The sequence below is a fragment of the Nematolebias whitei genome, chromosome 4 (genome assembly GCF_014905685.2).
Source record: "Nematolebias whitei isolate Nwh7 chromosome 4, NemWhi1, whole genome shotgun sequence".
Classification (NCBI taxonomy): domain Eukaryota; kingdom Metazoa; phylum Chordata; class Actinopteri; order Cyprinodontiformes; family Rivulidae; genus Nematolebias; species Nematolebias whitei.
The window spans coordinates 40745849-40764339 of record NC_056501.1 but is presented as its reverse complement, the minus strand read 5'-3'; positions in this window follow the sequence as shown (position 1 = coordinate 40764339).

Here is an 18491-nt window from a genome sequence, read left to right as displayed (position 1 = left end):
ACTTTTTCACTTTCTAAAGAAAGACTTTTGTTGCAAAAGTGACCATGTGCGCCTGACATTCAAGGTGCGTATGAACAGCGAGTGCAAGGTGACGAAAGACCCCCACCCCCCCCAAAAAAAATGAATCTGGCACCGCTGAGACATGCTTGTAGTCTAATGCCTCTTTTCCACTTGTGCCTCTACAACATGGTTTGACTTGGCTCAACTCTGTTCAGCAGAGTACAGATGGTTTCCAATTACATTTCAGTAACGGTTCTAGTGGTTGGTTGCAGAGTTTAAAAAAATGACGTTGTAGTGGCGTGAGTCTACATGTTACTTTAAACTGATTAAATAAAACATCTTGAAATGTGTGATGACAGCAAAAATCAGGGTTTATTTGAAGCATAAACTCATAGGCTGAACAGCTGGACACCTCAAAACCTCAAATAGAACCCCCCCCCCCCCCACACACACACACACACACACACACACACAACATAGCTCTGTCCATATTTATCCCATTCATTGACGTCAGAGGATTATACAAACATTTCTTATCAGTACTTTGCCATTTGAAAAACACTTGAGAAAAACAAGAAAACAGATTCTTCTCAGGTCAGCCTGACAAAGATATCTGTGAACACTTTAGTTGTTAAAACAGTTACGATGGGAATCGAGGTCTTATATAAACGTTTGGTCTTATGCCTAGACATTATTACATTCTTGGTACTTTTAGATACAGATAAACAAATTCTTCTCAGGTCAGCCTGACTTGAACAGCTCCATGTATGGCCTTTTTTGGAAAAACAAGTCTACAACTTCAACGTCATGCACCTTAGTAGCTAGTGGCGGTAATGTACCATTAAATTATTTATTAGCCATCATTAAACATATTAGTAGAAGACCCTGAAACAGGTTTCAGTACAGGGTTATAATTTATTTTAAAGTTTCTGGTAAATTAAAAAGAATACAGATTATTAAAATGATCACAATATCCATCCATCCATCCATTATTTTTACCCGCTTATTCCATTTTGGGTCACGGGGGTCGCTGGTGCCCATGTCCAGCAATCACTGTGCGAGGGGCGGGGTACACCCTGGACGGGTTGCAAGTCCATCACAGGGCCACATAGAGACAAACTAGACAAACAACCATTCACTTTCTCATTCACACCTAGGGACAATTTAGAGTTATCAATCAGCCTAACATGCATGTTTTTGGTCTGTGGGAGGAAACCGGAGTACCCGGAGAAAACCCACGCATGCACGGAGAGAACATGCAAACTCCACCCAGAAAGGCCCCTGGACCGGGGTTTGAACCAAGGACCTGCTCGCTGAGAGGCAGCAGCTCTACCAGTTGTGCCACCGTGCTGCCCATGATCACAATATCTATATTTAAAATTTTAAAGGTTTTCTTCATCATTTGATGTATTTGCACTCATTGTGTCTATTTTTATTGTTCAGTTTAGATATGTGGTTTTGTTTCTTGTATGTGTGTATATATATATATATATATATATATATTTTTTTTTTTTTTTTTTTTTTTAATTTTAGTTTTGCTTAAAAGTTAAATTATTTTTTGTGATTAGTACTTATGTGGGTTAGAATGAATGAAGTTGAACTAAAGACTGTATCTCTTCTTTAAACATATTTGAGGGAAATATTCCAGAGATTCAATAATTTTGTGTCTTTTTATGATTTTTCATCCGAGTTAACTTTAATTAACAGATTATTATTCATTAAAGTGAAAAAAAGACAAATATAAATTTGTATCATCAACATAACAGTGAAAATGTATCCCATGCTGTTTAATAACTATTATCTAATGGAAGCATATATAAAGTAGAGTATTGTTCCAAGCACTGAACCCTGAGGAACTCCATGACTAACTTTGGTGTATGAAGAAGATTCATTATTTACATTTACAAACTGGAATCTATCAGATAGATATGATTTAAACCATTTTAGAGCTGTTTCTGTAATTCCAATATCATATTCAAGTCTCTGTAGTAGAATATTGTGATCATCTGTATCAAACACAGCACTGAGGTCTAACAGGACCAGTATTGCAGTGAACTAGGCCTCCGACAACAATCTGTCTCTGAAGACCTTCATGGGACAGGAACTGTTATTTCATTGATTTGAATCCAGAAATACAAATTAGCTCATCAAAAGACTATTTAATTGTATCCTGAATTAATCAATTGAAAGAACACTCTTCCTTTTACATTATCATTACTATTTTAGAATATCTTGATAATCAAAGTGTTTAGTTCATACCATTTCTAAATGTTGAAGTGAACCACTCATTTTAAATCAACTGTGAAACAGCATTAATGATTTTTAACCTCATTAGACTTAGAAATCATTTTAAATGTCTATTTACAAAGTAATTGTGCATTTTGATCTTCTGTCTGAATGAGGAGTAGTGATGTCGGTCAGAAGTTAGGGATGTTGGTCAACAGTCAGAAAGCAAGTTATTAGAACAAAGTGTCTTGTTTTTAAACCTAGCAGACAGTAAATAAGAAGCTAGCATCTGCGTTTGTCTCACTTCGCCATAACATTCCTCTGTCTGTACTAATCGTTTGTAAACATTCCTGCAGCCTCTCTTGACTTTTAATAACCCTCTGACATCACTGAAACACGCCCCTGCTGGTTGTTTCAACCAATCAGGAAGTACTAAGTGACCAGAAGTGAGTACTCTTTAAAAGTCAACACTTCCTGGAACTATTCATTTTTTGACCGGGGTCTTCTGAGTCTTCCTAGAGTCTTCTAAGTCTTATTGAGTTTTTCACCGGAGTCTTCCACTTCTGAGTGGAACTTTGGACTCGGTCTTCCTGGAGTCTTACTCAGTTTTCCTGAGTCTTTCTTGGGACTATGGAGTCTTCCTGAGAGTTCCTAAGGAACTTTCAGATTTAATCAATAGCTGATGGATTTGACCGTGAGACGAGGGTCCGTCCATCCCAGCTGGAGTCACAGCGCCTCGCTGTGAACTCACCCGGGCGTAACGCCCTACAACTTCGAAGGAAGCTTGTTCTGTTGAACGGAGTAAAACCCACACGACTTCTGACGATGACCAGCCACCCTGACCGGAGACGCTGTACAGGTAGCGTGCACAGGGACATCTATACCGGAGCTGATCCATCCTCTGCAAAGGTAAAGAGACGTTACGAGTTGTTACGCACTAAGTGGACCGGGGGTTTGAGCTGGTGTTGAAAGAAGCGTGCTAATTCTGGTCAACAAAACATACATCTACCTTCCTTCATCTTCCTTTAAACTTCTCCTTCCTTCCCTTAAAACTTTTATTTTGCCAGTAATCTAGATGCCTTAATCAGTAATGTTCTGTTGTCTTGTTAGTAAAGTGTGCCAAGTTTTTATTAATCAGAAACAGATCAGCAAATCAATGTGTACATGTTTTGATGTTAAGTTTTGATTCTGTTAAATAAATGACCGCATTTATTCTGATGGGTCAAAGTAAAATGGCGTTTCATGTCACTGTTTAAACAATCCTCGCAGTTATCTCGGTCACATGGCATTAATTTAACTCGAAAAAGAAAGAATCCGTTGTATTTAAATAACTAATATTCTTTGTGCTTGAACTAGCTTTAAGAATAATTAATTAGTAGTGAAGCAACAGGAAAGCTGTCCCCCTGCTTCACTACAGTATAGACACCTGTCCATTGTCAGAGGCCATGGGTATATAATTAGTGACTTTCACCAGTGATGTTTTTGTGCTATGGTGAGCTCTAAACCCTGATTGAAACTCTTCAAACAGATTATGTCTTTGTAGATGTTCACACAACTGACCTGCAACTATTTTCTCTAGAATTGTGAGATTTTTTTCATTTACCCTTTATTTATCCAGGTAGTCTCATTGAGCCACGATAACTCATTTTCAAGAGAGACCTGTTTAGGGAGCAGATGGTGGGGGTTAAGGGCCTTGCTCATGGGCCCAGAGTGGGGCGAATGAGCATGGGGGCAAGTGTGGGTGCTTCACCTACCCCACCCACAATTTTTGATGTTGTCGGGGCCGTGGCGTGAACCGGCGATCTTCGGATCATAGGCCCACCTCTCTAGCCTCTGCGACACCACTCCCCCATGGATGGAAGTTAGATTAGATATAGGTCTATAATTGGCTAGGATCCCTGAGGCAAGGTTATGTTTCTTAAGTAATGATTTAATTACAGAAATCTTAAAATGCTGTGAAACCACAATGTTCTATGTACCACGGTTTCAATGGGGTACCACAATGTTCAAGAAACAATCAACTCGTCAACCACAAACATTTGCCATCTGAGCCAAAGTCTAAGCTAATTAGTTGCTTGTCAAGATTGTTTTGACTTGTCGGTGTTGAGGAGATTTATTAAAAAAAACAAGAATTACACCAATGTCACTAGGCGCTGGGGGATTTAAATATTACAAGTTTGTTGTTTTCAAGGTGAGTGTTTTTCCTAGACTGGAAATGAACAGAGAATGTAAGTAAACCTTAATGTCTTTGGTGCAAGACATACAAGTTGGTTGGAGTCACACTTTGGAGAAGAACAACAGGAGTTTTTATTTCTCGTCCAAGGCAGAGCAGTGTGACATCCTGGAGAGTGGATGGAGCAATTTTATCCACCACCAGGAGCAGTGGTGGAGCAAGGGGTTCCAGGTGTGAGTGAGAGAGTGAATGGTGGTTTGTCTTGTTTGTCTCTATGTGCCCTTGCGATGGACTGCAGACCTGTCCAGGTGTCCCTGTAATGGACTGGAGACCTGTCCCGGTCTCCCCACCTCTTGCACATTTTCACATACTGCTGGATATGGGTACCTGTGACCCCCGTGACCTGAAAAGGATGAAGCAGGTAAAGATAATGGATGGATGGATGGATGGATGGATGGATGGATGGATGGATGGATGGATGGATGGATGGATGGACGGACGGACGGACGGACGGACGGACGGACGGACGGACGGACGGACGGACGGACGGACGGACTACATCTCAGTCACTACTCATCACAAGACAATATTAGTATTAAACACTGTCATGAAGCAGTCTGATGAATGTTTTTATGCTTACAGTTTTTTACAAGGTTCTGTGGAGCCTCAGGTATTAAAATAAAAGAACGTCATGAATCTATGTGAGTTCAAATGAGATTAAAAAAAATAATTTGTCAATGAGAAATGAGAAGTGCTTTCAAACAATGCTTCTGTCTAGCCACACGTTTTTTGTCCCCAGGTCTGCAGAAGTAGACAGATACAAACAACTCCATTTTTTAAATGGAAAAAAAAATAACCTTTTTAATCTGGATGAAAAAGTCTATGCTAAATTTATCATCAGAGATCCAGAATCTATAACTGCTCCCTCGCAGAACTGTTGTCATGTCCATAGATCATCTGGAACATTTGGGACCACTGTCAGTGAAATCAGCTTAGAAGTCACTGAAGTGCAGTTGCATCGGCTCGGTGAGTGAAACGAAATAAAACCATCAACTATCGATTAAACATCCAGACATTCCCCAGAGCAAGTGAACAAACAGCAGCAGCATCCAGCACTCATCACGCTAAGAGCAGCGGTTCACCTCCGTGGCCAGCTGACGTCACAAAGAAATTAAGTTCCAGCCCTACAACAGAGTTTTACCTACGGATGCGGTGAGGAGGGTCAAAGATAAATTGTGGGAAAACAGTGCTTTTGAGTTCATAAAAATGTGCCACATTTATTTAAACCTACAAGTATTTCAATCTGCCACTACAAATCTGATTAAGAAATATGTGATATTTTAGTGTAACTATACAGATAGATTATGACTGGAAATAGTGCCATATGTTGAAATTGCGGCAGCTGCGGGTCTGTTTTAAGTCCTGACCCTCCATGTAAACAAATACTACATTTGCCTGAATAAAAGATAAAAATACACTTGAGGTAATTACTTACTTACTTACTTTACTTTATTACAGACTCAAAGTCCAACCAACATCACAGATAAATACAGAGAAAAATAAAAAAAATATACAGATAAAAAGGTTCCTAACCATGCAGGAGACAGTCATACCAGTGTCTCCAAAGTGCAGAAGAATATTTCACTGCACTATATTTGACATTGGTCAACAGCAAAATAATTCTATTGTTAGACTCATTCAGACGACAAATAAATTTATACATAAGTTGTCTTAAAACAGCCATTAAAGTGTTGACACGGGTGGATACAAACAGCTCACTAGCACTGGTCCATCTAGGCTTATGTAACAATAGTCTTAGAGCATCATTATAAGCGACCTTCAATCTATGAAGACTGGCTTTTTTTAAATTGCACCACAAATGGGCAGTATACAATGGTGTACAATACGATCTGAACAGGTTCAGTTTCACTTCATCAGAACAGAATCCAAACCTACGCACAAGGATATTTGCCTGAACATAGATCATACGAAGCTGGCGGTACATGTCCTCATCATCAGATAGATGGTCTGTCAAGACATGTCCAAGATATTTTACTTCATGTGAAGCATTCAGTAGAGACCCAGACAATTTGAAATTTGGAAATATTCTATTTGTCCTCTTTAGTGCGGCAAATTAGAATTGTGCTTTTTAATGGATTGAACTGGACGTCATATTGCTCACCATATGCAGAACACACATTTAGCAGCTGCTGTAGACCCGCTGAGCTCGGGCTAAAAACCACTATATCGTCAGCATACATAAAATGATTAATAATTGTATCACCAACCATGCAGCCTGTTCTACACATGTTTAACCGCTTAGAGAGATCATTCATATAAAAATTAAACAATATAGGTGATAAAATACTTCCTTGTCTGACTCCATTCCTAACATGGAAGGGTGCAGACACACAGTTGTCCCATTTGACCTGCATTGTTTGGTTAGCATACCAATAGGACAGACATCTTACTATGTACTTAGGCACACCGGCTTGGCACAATTTTAAAAATAATTTACTATGATTTATACGATCAAAAGCCTTAGTGGCATCTAAGAAGCACAAAAAAATTGTAGAATTTTTACTATTGTAACTGTTCAGTAATTCTTTTAGGCCATAAATACACAGATCAGTACCATGCTTGGACTTGAACCCAAATTGATTGTCTGTAGACTCTACTTGTTTAGCAAATTTTGGCAAAAGAATTAGTTCGAAGACTTTAGACAGAGTATTTGCTAGTGCAATAGGTCTATAATTATCCGAGCTGCCAATTTTTCCAGTTTTGTTTTTAATCACAGGAGATAGAATGACATTCATCAAGATACTGGGAATAAAACCATGCATAATAAAACCAGTGAAACACAAAGCAAGGAGAGGGGCTAACCTTGGACTTGCATGCTTAAGATGTTCAGCTGAAATAAGATCCGTTCCTACAGATTTATTTACAGACAGTTCTTGAATTGCCTGATAGACCTCATGTGTTTTGATAGTTTCTACATTATTAACCTGGACATCCTGGAAGGGTTCGCTCTGTACACAGGTGAATAGTTTGCTATAGTGGTGTTGCCAAAAATGTACAATTGTATTCGCTCCTGAGGCTCCATAAACAGTACAAGGTAGACAGGATTTACCATTGCTGATGGTTTTGACCTCTTTCCAAAACGCTTTATTGTCTTTACCTATAAGCTTTCTTGCCAAGGAATCAGCCCTCATGGTTTGCTCATTACGTTTAATGAAGCGTAGTGCATATTTGTATTTTGCATTAGACAGCTTTTTGTGTTCAAATATAGGGCCCTGCCTGGGTTTACCTGCTAGAACCCAAGAGGAAGTAGCTTTACAGGCTTCATCATGGTATTTAGATACATGAGTGTTCCAACCAGGTCTATTTTTTATCTTTCTTGTACTCTTGTTAAGAGGCAGGCTAGCTCCCAATAGCGCTTCCGTTAATTGAGAGTAAAAAGCAGTTATATTGGTTTTATGTTCAAAATCAGAGCAGTTACAGTCCATGCATGCAACTGCCTCTCTTGGTAATGTAATGGCGCCTAATAATCGATTAGTTTGGTTAAAGTACCGGGCTATTTGTTCAGTAGATAAAGAAGACCAATCTATACGTGTCTGAATATGATTGCTGTTTCCATATACAGTAGCGGGTATAAGATCAAATCTAATAGACATCTCAAAAGGGATATGATCAGTAGTGGAGACATTGTATAAGATATTAATATATACCAGAGCAGCATGAGCATCTGCTGTAGTAATACAATGATCCAACCAAGACATAGTATGCCAGGATTCACTTATGTACGTATAACTTGCAGCTGGCAAAAGTTCTTTGCTAGACAAAATTAGATTTGAATCCGTACAAAAATGATTCAAATGCCTTGAAAACAGCGAATTAGTATCTGATATGTCAGCATTCATGTCACCCATAACATAAATACTTTTTACCTTCTCGTTTTGCATAAAAGAGCTAATAAAAGCAAGTTTACTTAGGAATTCTTCTTCATTGTGATGACATTCATGCGGAGCATAGACATTTAAAATAAAGCATTCTTGTTCACGCTGCTTCACGTGTACTGCAATACACCAGTCTACACCAAGTCTAACGACATTTATCAGTGGGTCCAGGCTCTTTTTCCATAAAATAGCCACTCCTCCAGGTATCCTTCCTCTTTTAATACCCAAACTCAGGTCTGTAGAAGATTCTCCGGCACCCAGGAAGGTGTCATTAATAGAGTTTAGTCCTTTTAAATCCTGTTTGGCCAGAAAAGTTTCTTGCAAGCACAAGATGTCACCGTGCAGCAGCAACTGGTCAACAACCAAACGGCGAGCTTTATCATCTGCGCTCTGTCCTAAGCGCAGGCCACGACAGTTGTAGGATATGACTTTAATGTCCATAGAATTTATGGTTTTGTGCTCACGCCAGCGATAGAAACGCATATATCCGTAGAAGAAAGAGTAGCGTCTGCACCGATGATTGTTTTGCGTGGCTCATAAAACCTCCGCACAATAGTTCCCTCAGGCCAAAGCTCTGGGTTGTACATGACAGCCACTTCACTACATTCAGCTGAGACCTTGAATGAGGCAAACCTGGTATTAACAGTCTTAATTCTCTGGCATGTAACCTTATGCCCAAGTTTAGATTTAAGATATGCACTTAGTGTATCTGCTTCGAGGTCAGGTGAGAATTTAGATGCAAAAACACTCACCAGCTTTGTTTTTACAATTTTGATGTTTCCAGCGGCACCAGTACCAACAATAGTCTGTCCAGCTTTCCTGCGTCCCAGTGAAGGACCAGAGCTAGCTGTTGAATTGGGAACAGCTAGCCCTTTGGGCTGACGATAGCGCCGTTTCACGACTTGGCTCCATTTAGGAGATCCCGAAGATGGCGAGGCCTCTCCGGCTGGCAGCGCTGGGACATCCCCCGTACCAGCTGAGAGGGGGTCCCCCTCCAGATCGCCATGACTAGGCTCCGTAACCAGTGCGGCGTTCAGATCCCTGTCCGCCGCACCTTTCTCCATCACCGATACAGACCGGCTTCCCCGTCCTTGTTCGGCGCTTTGTTCCAGAGCAGACATCCGGTGTCGCAGGTCCGTGGTAATATCGTGAAGATCTTCACTGACTTCAGTCTGAACTCTGAGTGTTTGCTTCATTGCAGATACTGCAACATGGAGCTCTTCCATTTTACGTAGCAAGCCGCAGACATCCATGTTAGTAAAAGTCACTGGCGGTAGCTCGTCCAAATAGTGGGACACAAATCTGGGAATATTATCCCCGCATTCGTTTAGCACTTTGAGACAGGCCTTCACATTGTTGATATCCTTTTGTGCTCCTTTATGCGAGATGTTCCGCTGGGAGGGAGTGCATAGCTCATATAGCGTCTTCTTTGAAGTTTCAATCCAATCTGAGTCGAAGGTGTTGACGGCCAACAAGATAATCTCGTCCTGGCTTAGCGTCTTTAGTTTGATAAAAAGAAAGTGTAAAAATTCATCCTCAACGATAATTTTATCCTCGACCGTCTTATATATACATGGTTTTAAGCGAGCTCTAGAAAACGCCAGAGATCCGGAAGAGCGAGCTACGCCAACGCCATCCACGTCGGCCATCTTGAATATATTTGTAATGATATAATTAGTTTTAGGTGTTGATGTTTCTGTTGATGGCAGCACGGTTGCGCAACTGGTAGAGCTGCTGCATCTCAGCGAGCAGGTCCTTGGTTCAAACCCCGGTCCAGGGTCCTTTCTGGGTGGAGTTTGCATGTTCTCTCCGTGCATGCGTGGGTTTTCTCCGGGTACTCCGGTTTCCTCCCACAGACCAAAAACATGCATGTTAGGCTGATTGGTAACTCTAAATTGTCCCTAGGTGTGAGTGAAAAAGTGAATGGTTGTTTGTCGCATTTGTCTATGTGGCCCTGTGATGGACATGCAACCCATCCAGAGTGTACCCCGTCCCTCACACAGTGATTGCTGGACATGGGCACCAGCGACCCCCGTGACCCAAAAATGGAATAAACAGGTAAAGATAATGGATGGATGGATGCTTCTGTTGATCAGATTGTTCTTGCCTTCATGTTTTTTCCTCATGTACTTGATTTCAGTTAGTTGTTAGAGGATTAAAGAGAAGGTGTCATGGGTCACTGTGATGGAGTGTTAGTGTGAGGACAGGACGTTTTTTAGATGCTTTGTGTTCCTATTGTGCAGACTCTGGTTCCAAAAATACAAGATGGCAGATGAACTTTTAGACTTGAGTCCAGATGACCTGACTGAAAATTGGTGGATTGTATACCTGGATTATTGAGCATGGACTTTTTTGGTTTTGAATCAGTTTGACATGACTGCCGACGAGGAAGAGGGCCAGCAACAGAGGAGGGGGCATGCCAAAGACACCATCTTAGCACCAACATAACTGGTTTGTTCCACTTTCGAGTAAGATGTTTGGGGGAAGAATCAGTTTTGTGCTGTGTGTTTCCTTGACTGATGAAGCCTTCTGGATGGAACGTGAAACGTTTCAGAAAAAAAAAGAAACTGTTCAGATGACCTGACTGAAAATTGTTGGATTGTATACCTGGATTATTGAGCATGGACTTTTTGGTTAGACTTGAGTTCTACACAACAAATGCAGCAATGCCTCTTCCCTCATATTAACGTAGATTGGCATAGTGTGCAACATTTTTATCAGAAAATCTGAATAAAGGTTATTTAGCAACTTTTTAAGTTCATGTGACCTTACTTAGACATGAAAATTTGTTTTGCATCCGGAAGCCACACAAAGTTAGCACTCAGCGACAAAAATCGTAATCTAACAAACACATTAATTTTGTAAACTTTAAAAACATAATTAACATGACAAATTTCTCAGGACGCCATCTATAAAAACAACCATAAAAACTAAGACTTAGACTCCAAATAATTAGCTCATATAGTGGCTGCATCTTATTTAACTCAGGGAAAGTGCCATGAAGGAAGCGAAGAAAATATAGATTAGAAATGTTGCAGAAATAAACGGAATGGGACACATTCCTTGTACTGGATGCAATTGTTTGCTCCTGTACTTGCTTAATGCACAGGGATGCTGAGCATGGTTGTATCTCATCAATCAGTCAACTGAACTATTTACTTGTCTGATTTAAGGTTTATTTTTTCTTTCAAGACATATCACTAAACTATACAATCCTAAAATGGACATAAGGAAATATGTGATTCAATAAAAGCATGAAAAAACATGGTAAAGTTTGATCAGTATGAAGAGAGACATTTTTCCTTAAACAAACACTTATGCTTGCTCTCAACACAATTTCAGTTAGTTGCAATGCCTAATTTATCATCAAACATAATCCCCAAACACTTACGATTCAACACTTTCAGTAGACTGTGTAATAAATAAATAATGTAACTTGTTTTGTTAAAACTTTCCTTAAAGCTATGTCTTGAATCTGTTGATCCAGAGGTAAGACTCTAAACTAATTTACAAACTGATCATCCAGCTTGTTTTGTGTCATAAACCAGACAACAAAATTCTCTGCATATTTTATCACAGCTGCAGCAACATGGACCTCTCCTTTTCATCACCCGTGACCTAAAATAAACTGCCTGAGGCCATCCTGTGATGAGTTCATTCTGACATGAGCAATTTCTGATGGTTTAGTACTCACATAGCATCCACTGACACTTAATCAGTGACAATATATGATGCCAAAACATTTTTTTTAATGAGAGAAATGAGATGAAGTCTATTTATCTGTTAAATCTTCTGAAAAATGAATAATGTTTGATTAAAAATGATACAAGTGGGGTTTATATATATATATATATATATATATATATATATATATATATATTTATATATATATATTTATATATATATTTATTTATTTATTTATTTATTTATTTATTTATTTATTTATTTATTCATTGTCTGCTTCTGTTTTTCAGAAGTGACCCCATTTTATATAGAAGGACTGTACTGAGTTGAAAGTGAGGAGTCTTTGGACAGTGTGACATAAAATTACTTCATTTTCCAGCATCAGCAGTCTCGGTGTCCCAGTTTTTATCAGACTCTGGTAATAAACAGCAGAGAGGGTGGGTAACTGCAGTTCAGTTTACTGGTCCATCCATTGTCCTCTCATTTTTGTTTTTCAGTATTCTTTGAACCCAAGTAAAATAATTTTATTGACTTTGCATTTTTATATGTCCAGCAATTAAAGAAAGAGAAACATCTAGACTGGACTATTGCAATGGTTTATTATCTGGATGTCCAAATACTTCTTTAAAACGTCTTCAGTTGATCCAAAATGCTGCTGCCAGAGTCTTAGCTGGAGTTAGTAGGAGAGATCATATATCTCCAGTTTTAGCTTCTCTCCATTGGTCTAAAAAAGTTAAATCTGGTCCTCTGGACATTCAAAAAAACAAAACAAAGCAAATCAACAAAAAAATGTAGAAACGTTTCGTCTCTCATCCGAGAGACTTCCTCAGTCTGAGGAGCTGTATTCAGCTCAGTCTCTTAAATAGCACCGTCTCAGAGTGGATCAACCAGTTTTGCTGCTGACAACCAAAACCAGCTGATCACATGCTCAAGAAGGACCATCAGCCTAACAATGGATCATTAGCACACTGATGGCTGTTTACTACTCACAGAGGGCTGAGTGATACTAGCAATCACAGCATTGTAAGAGGGGGACAGTTGAACCCGGAGGCCTCCACCCCTGTTTAACGATGGACGATTTCTTTTCACAAAGATGGCCTCCTTTACTCCTCTCTCAAACCATTGTTCCTCTCTGTCCAGGATGTGAACATCTTCATCCCTGAAAGAGTGACCGCTGGCCTGGAAATGAGTGTAGACCGCAGAATCCTGACCTGATGATGTTGATCTTCTGTGCTGGGCCATCCTTTTGGCCAGTGGCTGTTTTGTTTCCCGGATGTAAGACTGATCACAGCCCTCCTGTCACTGAACAGCATACACAACATTGCTCTGTTTGTGCCGGGGGACTGGATCTTTGGGATGAACTGTTGGGATCCTGCCCTGCACTCCTCTCTCTCCTCAAGCTCCTTAATTACCAGCAGCTGCAGCTGATCAGCACCACACCTGAGGAGAAGTATAAGAAGACTCAGAAGCCACTCTACAGGCGCTGGGACATTGCCTGCCAACGGTAGTAGATGTTCTAGCCAGCAAACTGCGTTCTCTAGTGATTATACTAAAGTTTTGTCTTCCTCTGCATTCTCAGAGCCTTCCTGTTTTTCGTGTTGTCATTGGACCTGCCTGAGTCTCCTGAGTTCCTCCTCAATCCCTCCTGTGATCCTGCAGCTGCCTTTTTGCCTTCCACCACTTGCCACTCCAACCTGGATTCGTATTTTGGACCCTTCCTATTCAACCTCTCGTCACGTAAGAAAGATCCCTCACAGATTACTCCAGTCCCTCCTGCGTTTCCCTTAACCTCTTCCTCTGCCCCTCAGGTGATCCTGTATATATATATTGTAAATATTTCCCGACACCTGTACAGAGACGTCATCACCTTTATTATCACCTTTTGTAAATAAACACTGTTTTTTGGTACTTCGAGTCCTGGTCTCTGTTCAGTTTTCTGGTCCTTCATCCTGGGTACAACCTCGGTCCTAACAGAATGTCCCAGCCACACCAAGTACCCTCGAAGGATTCAGGAGCTGAGCAGAGCCAACTCACGTTCCAGACAATGTTGCAGAGAGTAGAAAAGAATGAAGCAACTCTCGAGCGTTTAGTAGCATTACAGCAGACTAACCAATCTAACTTACAAGAACTGGGCAGTATGATGTTCTCGATCAAACAAGGGATGACCCAGCTGCTACCACCAGCTACAACATCTACTCCAGAGGTTAGTTCCCCCACTCATGTCTCTCCTCAACCAACTGCTGTGGAGCAAAATTTAAAGCCTGCTGAATTATTTGATGGGAACCCTGAACTATGTGGGGGCTTTGTTCTGCAATGTAGGCTAACTTTTCAGAGTGCACCCAGTCGTTTTTTGCTGGATTCAGCCAAGATATCGTTTTTCATTACCCAATTAAAGGGAGACGCACTACGTTGGGCTCAGGCTCACTTATCAGCTCATCAGCTCGACACACTAACCTTCTCCTCCTTTTTAGAAGACTTCGTACGAGTATTCGATCAACCCCTCCAGAAGTCTGAAGCAGTTAAGAGGCTACTCACCCTTCGTCAGGGCTGGCGATCGGTAACAGCACACGCCTTGGAGTTTCGAATCACCGCCGCCCGAACCGGATGGGGAGAGAGCGCTCTTCAAGGTATTTTCCTCCACTCGCTCTCTGACTCCATAAAGGATCGCTTAGCGACGCAAGAGGAGCCTCAAAGTTTGGATGAGCTAATCCACCTCGCCACCCGCATCGATAATCAGCTTCAAGAACGTAGATGGGAGAGAGACTACGATTCCCAGCATGCCTCAACTTCCGGCTCTTCGCACACGTCACGACGTCGCTCAACGTCTTATCAAGGTGACTACATTTCCCAGGGTACCATTGCTTCCGGATTCAACTGGACACCTAGATCAACTCCAACACGGGCGCTGGAGAATAAGACCAATATTGAGCCGGAACCTATGCAGTTGGGCCACACTCGTCTGTCCGCCGAGGAGAAACAGAGGAGGAGAAGACACAGAGCGTGCATTTATTGTGGCCAACAAGGACATTTTATTGCTCAATGCCCGTTGTTGGGAAACGACACATCTCACCAATAAAGCAGGAGATATTGGTGAGAACTACAACTTCTTCTTCTCCTGTTTCTCGTCTGGAGATCAACACCACCATCATCGTGGGTCTTGAAAAGAAGTCTGTTGCCGCCCTGGTGGATTCCGGAGCAGAACAGAACCTCATCAGCCAAGACCTAGTGGATCTCCTATCCATCCCCACTCAGACCCTTTCCACGCCGTTATCTATGGAGGGCCTCACTGGACAAAAACTCGCCTCCATCCACACTAAGACCGGGCCCCTGCACCTCATGATCTCCGGGAACCATCACGAATATTGTGAGTTTTTTGTTTTTCGATCTCATGTGTCTCAGCTCATTTTAGGTTTCCCTTGGCTGAACAAACATAACCCAGTCATTAATTGGAGATTAAAAAGAATAGAACAATGGAGCCCACAATGTCTTATGAACTGTTTAAGAACTGCAATTCCTTCCACATTAAAACGCAGTAATTCTTCTGAGTCTATTGATCTGTCAAAGATTCCTAAGATGTACCATGACTTAGCTCCTGTGTTTAGTAAACTAAAGGCCTCATCCTTACCTGCACATCGACCGTATGACTGTGCTATCGAGCTGTTACCAGGGGCACCTCTTCCCTCTAGTCGCCTATATAATCTTTCTGGTCCTGAACGAGACTCCATGCAGGAGTACATTTCGGAATCCTTAGACTCAGGTATAATTCGCCCCTCTACCTCTCCGGTTGGAGCAGGTTTCTTCTTCGTGGCTAAAAAGGATAAGACTTTGCGCCCTTGCATCGACTACAGAGGATTAAATCAAATTACAATAAAAAACAAATATCCGCTACCCTTCATCGACTCCATCCATGAGCAGTTACACCACGCTAAGATATTCTCTAAGTTAGATCTCCGTAACGCTTATCATCTCGTTCGTATACGGGAGGGTGATGAGTGGAAGACGGCATTTAAGACCCCCTTAGGACATTTTGAGTACCTCGTTATGCCTTTTGGCCTCACTAACGCCCCCGCAATATTTCAGGCTCTGGTTAATGACGTTCTGAGAGACTTTTTGAACAAGTTCCTTTTTGTGTATTTGGACGACATCCTTATATACTCACAAGATGAGGAACAACATGTTCATCATGTCAGAACTGTTCTCCAACGTCTCTACGAAAACCAACTTTATGTCAAAGCAGAAAAATGTGAATTTCATGCAAAGTCTGTTCCATTTTTGGGCTTCATTTTTGAAGGGGGACACTACCGCACAGACCCTGAAAAGACTAAGGTAGTGGTGGAGTGGCCAACGCCGGAAACGAGGAAACAACTTCAACGATTCCTGGGCTTCGCCAATTTCTACCGCCGCTTTATTAAGAACTATAGCAGGATCGCTGCCCCCCTCACGCAATTAACATCCACTCTTAGGACTTTTAAGTGGACTCAGGAGGCGGACAAGGCTTTTGGTGAGCTCAAGACGCTTTTTTCATCTACCCCTGTATTGTGTCACCCAGATCCCAAGAAACAATTCATCCTGGAGGTAGATGCATCCGACACTGGAGTAGGAGCTATCCTTTCGCAGAGAGCATCTCCTGATAACAAGGTACACCCCTGTGCGTTTTTCTCTCGGCGCCTTTCCCCCGCAGAAAAGAACTACGACGTAGGGAACCGTGAGCTTCTGGCCGTGAAACTGGCCCTTGAAGAATGGAGACATTGGCTGGAGGGCACGGACACTCCATTTCTCATTTGGACGGACCACAAGAACCTCACGTACCTTCGCGATGCCAGACGGTTAAACCCAAGACAGGCAAGATGGTCTTTATTTTTCACAAGATTCAATTTTACTTTGACTTTCAGACCCGGATCCAAGAATACGAAGCCCGACGCTCTCTCACGACAGTTCTCACCACCGGAGGACACCACACAGGAACCAAACGTACTACCATCATCCTGTGTGGTTGGCACTCTCACCTGGTCCATCGAACAGGATATCCTGGAAGCCCAGAGGTCAGACCCTGACCCAGGAACAGGCCCCGCTGGTACTATGTTCGTTCCTGCTAGTATCACAGTGAAGGTCCTCGACTGGCTCCACACACACAAGTTCTCATGTCACCCGGGTCTTGCACGTATGATTTCCCTGACTAAAAGACACTTCTGGTGGCCTACCTTAAATGCTGACATTAAGAGTTATGTTGCCGCTTGCCCCACCTGTGCCAGAAATAAGACTGGTCACCGGCCACCTGCTGGTAAGCTGCTGCCTCTGCCCACTCCTAGTCGTCCATGGTCGCACATCTCTCTCGATTTTGTTACCGGTCTGCCCCCTTCTGATGGCAACACCGTTATCCTCACTGTGATTGACAGGTTCTCGAAGGCAGCTCATTTCGTTCCCCTTTCGAAACTTCCTTCGGCGTTCGAAACGGCCCAACTGTTGGTCCAACATGTCTTCAGGGTTCACGGCATTCCGTCCGATGTGGTTTCTGACAGAGGTCCCCAGTTCATATCCCAGGTATGGAAGTCTTTTTGTAATTCTCTAGGGGCCTCTGTCAGCTTGACATCTGGGTACCACCCCCAATCCAACGGGCAAGCCGAACGGACCAATCAGGAACTGGAGACTGCCCTTCGATGTGTTGTGGAGGACAATCCGTCCTCATGGAGCCAACATCTGGTATGGATTGAGTATGCTCACAACACGCATACATCATCCGCTACTGGCATGTCTCCTTTTGAAGCATCTCTAGGTTACGCCCCTCCTCTGTTTCCAAGTCAGGAAGGGGATATTGCGGTCCCGTCCGTCCAACACCATTTTCGACGTTGTCGTCGGGTTTGGCGCCAGACCAAACTCGCCCTACTCCGTACAGCCACGCAGAACAAGGCCCTTGCAGACCGTCATCGCTCCGCAGCCCCATCCTACAGGGTTGGACAAAGGGTGTGGCTCTCCACGTGCCATATTCAACTGCGAGACACCCCACGTAAGTTGGCCCCTCGTTTCATTGGACCATTCCCCATCATCCGCATCATTAATCCCACAGCTGTCAGACTCCAGCTACCATCATCCATGAAGATTCATCCCACCTTCCACGTGTCCCAAATCAAGCCAGTTACAGACAGTCCTCTGTGCCCTCCGGCCGACCTCCCTCCGCCCCCCCGTCTCATCGACAATCACCCTGCCTTCACGGTCCGCCGTATCCTGGACGTACGACGCCGTGGGCGGGGTTTCCAGTATCTGGTCGACTGGGAAGGTTATGGGCCAGAGGAACGATCATGGATTCCTCGGTCCTTCATCTTGGACGCCAGTCTCGTCACTTCGTTCTTCAGAGCACACCCCGAGAAACGTCTCAGGTCGCCAAGAGGCGATTCTTGAGGGGGGGGTACTGTTGGGATCCTGCCCTGCACTCCTCTCTCTCCTCAAGCTCCTTA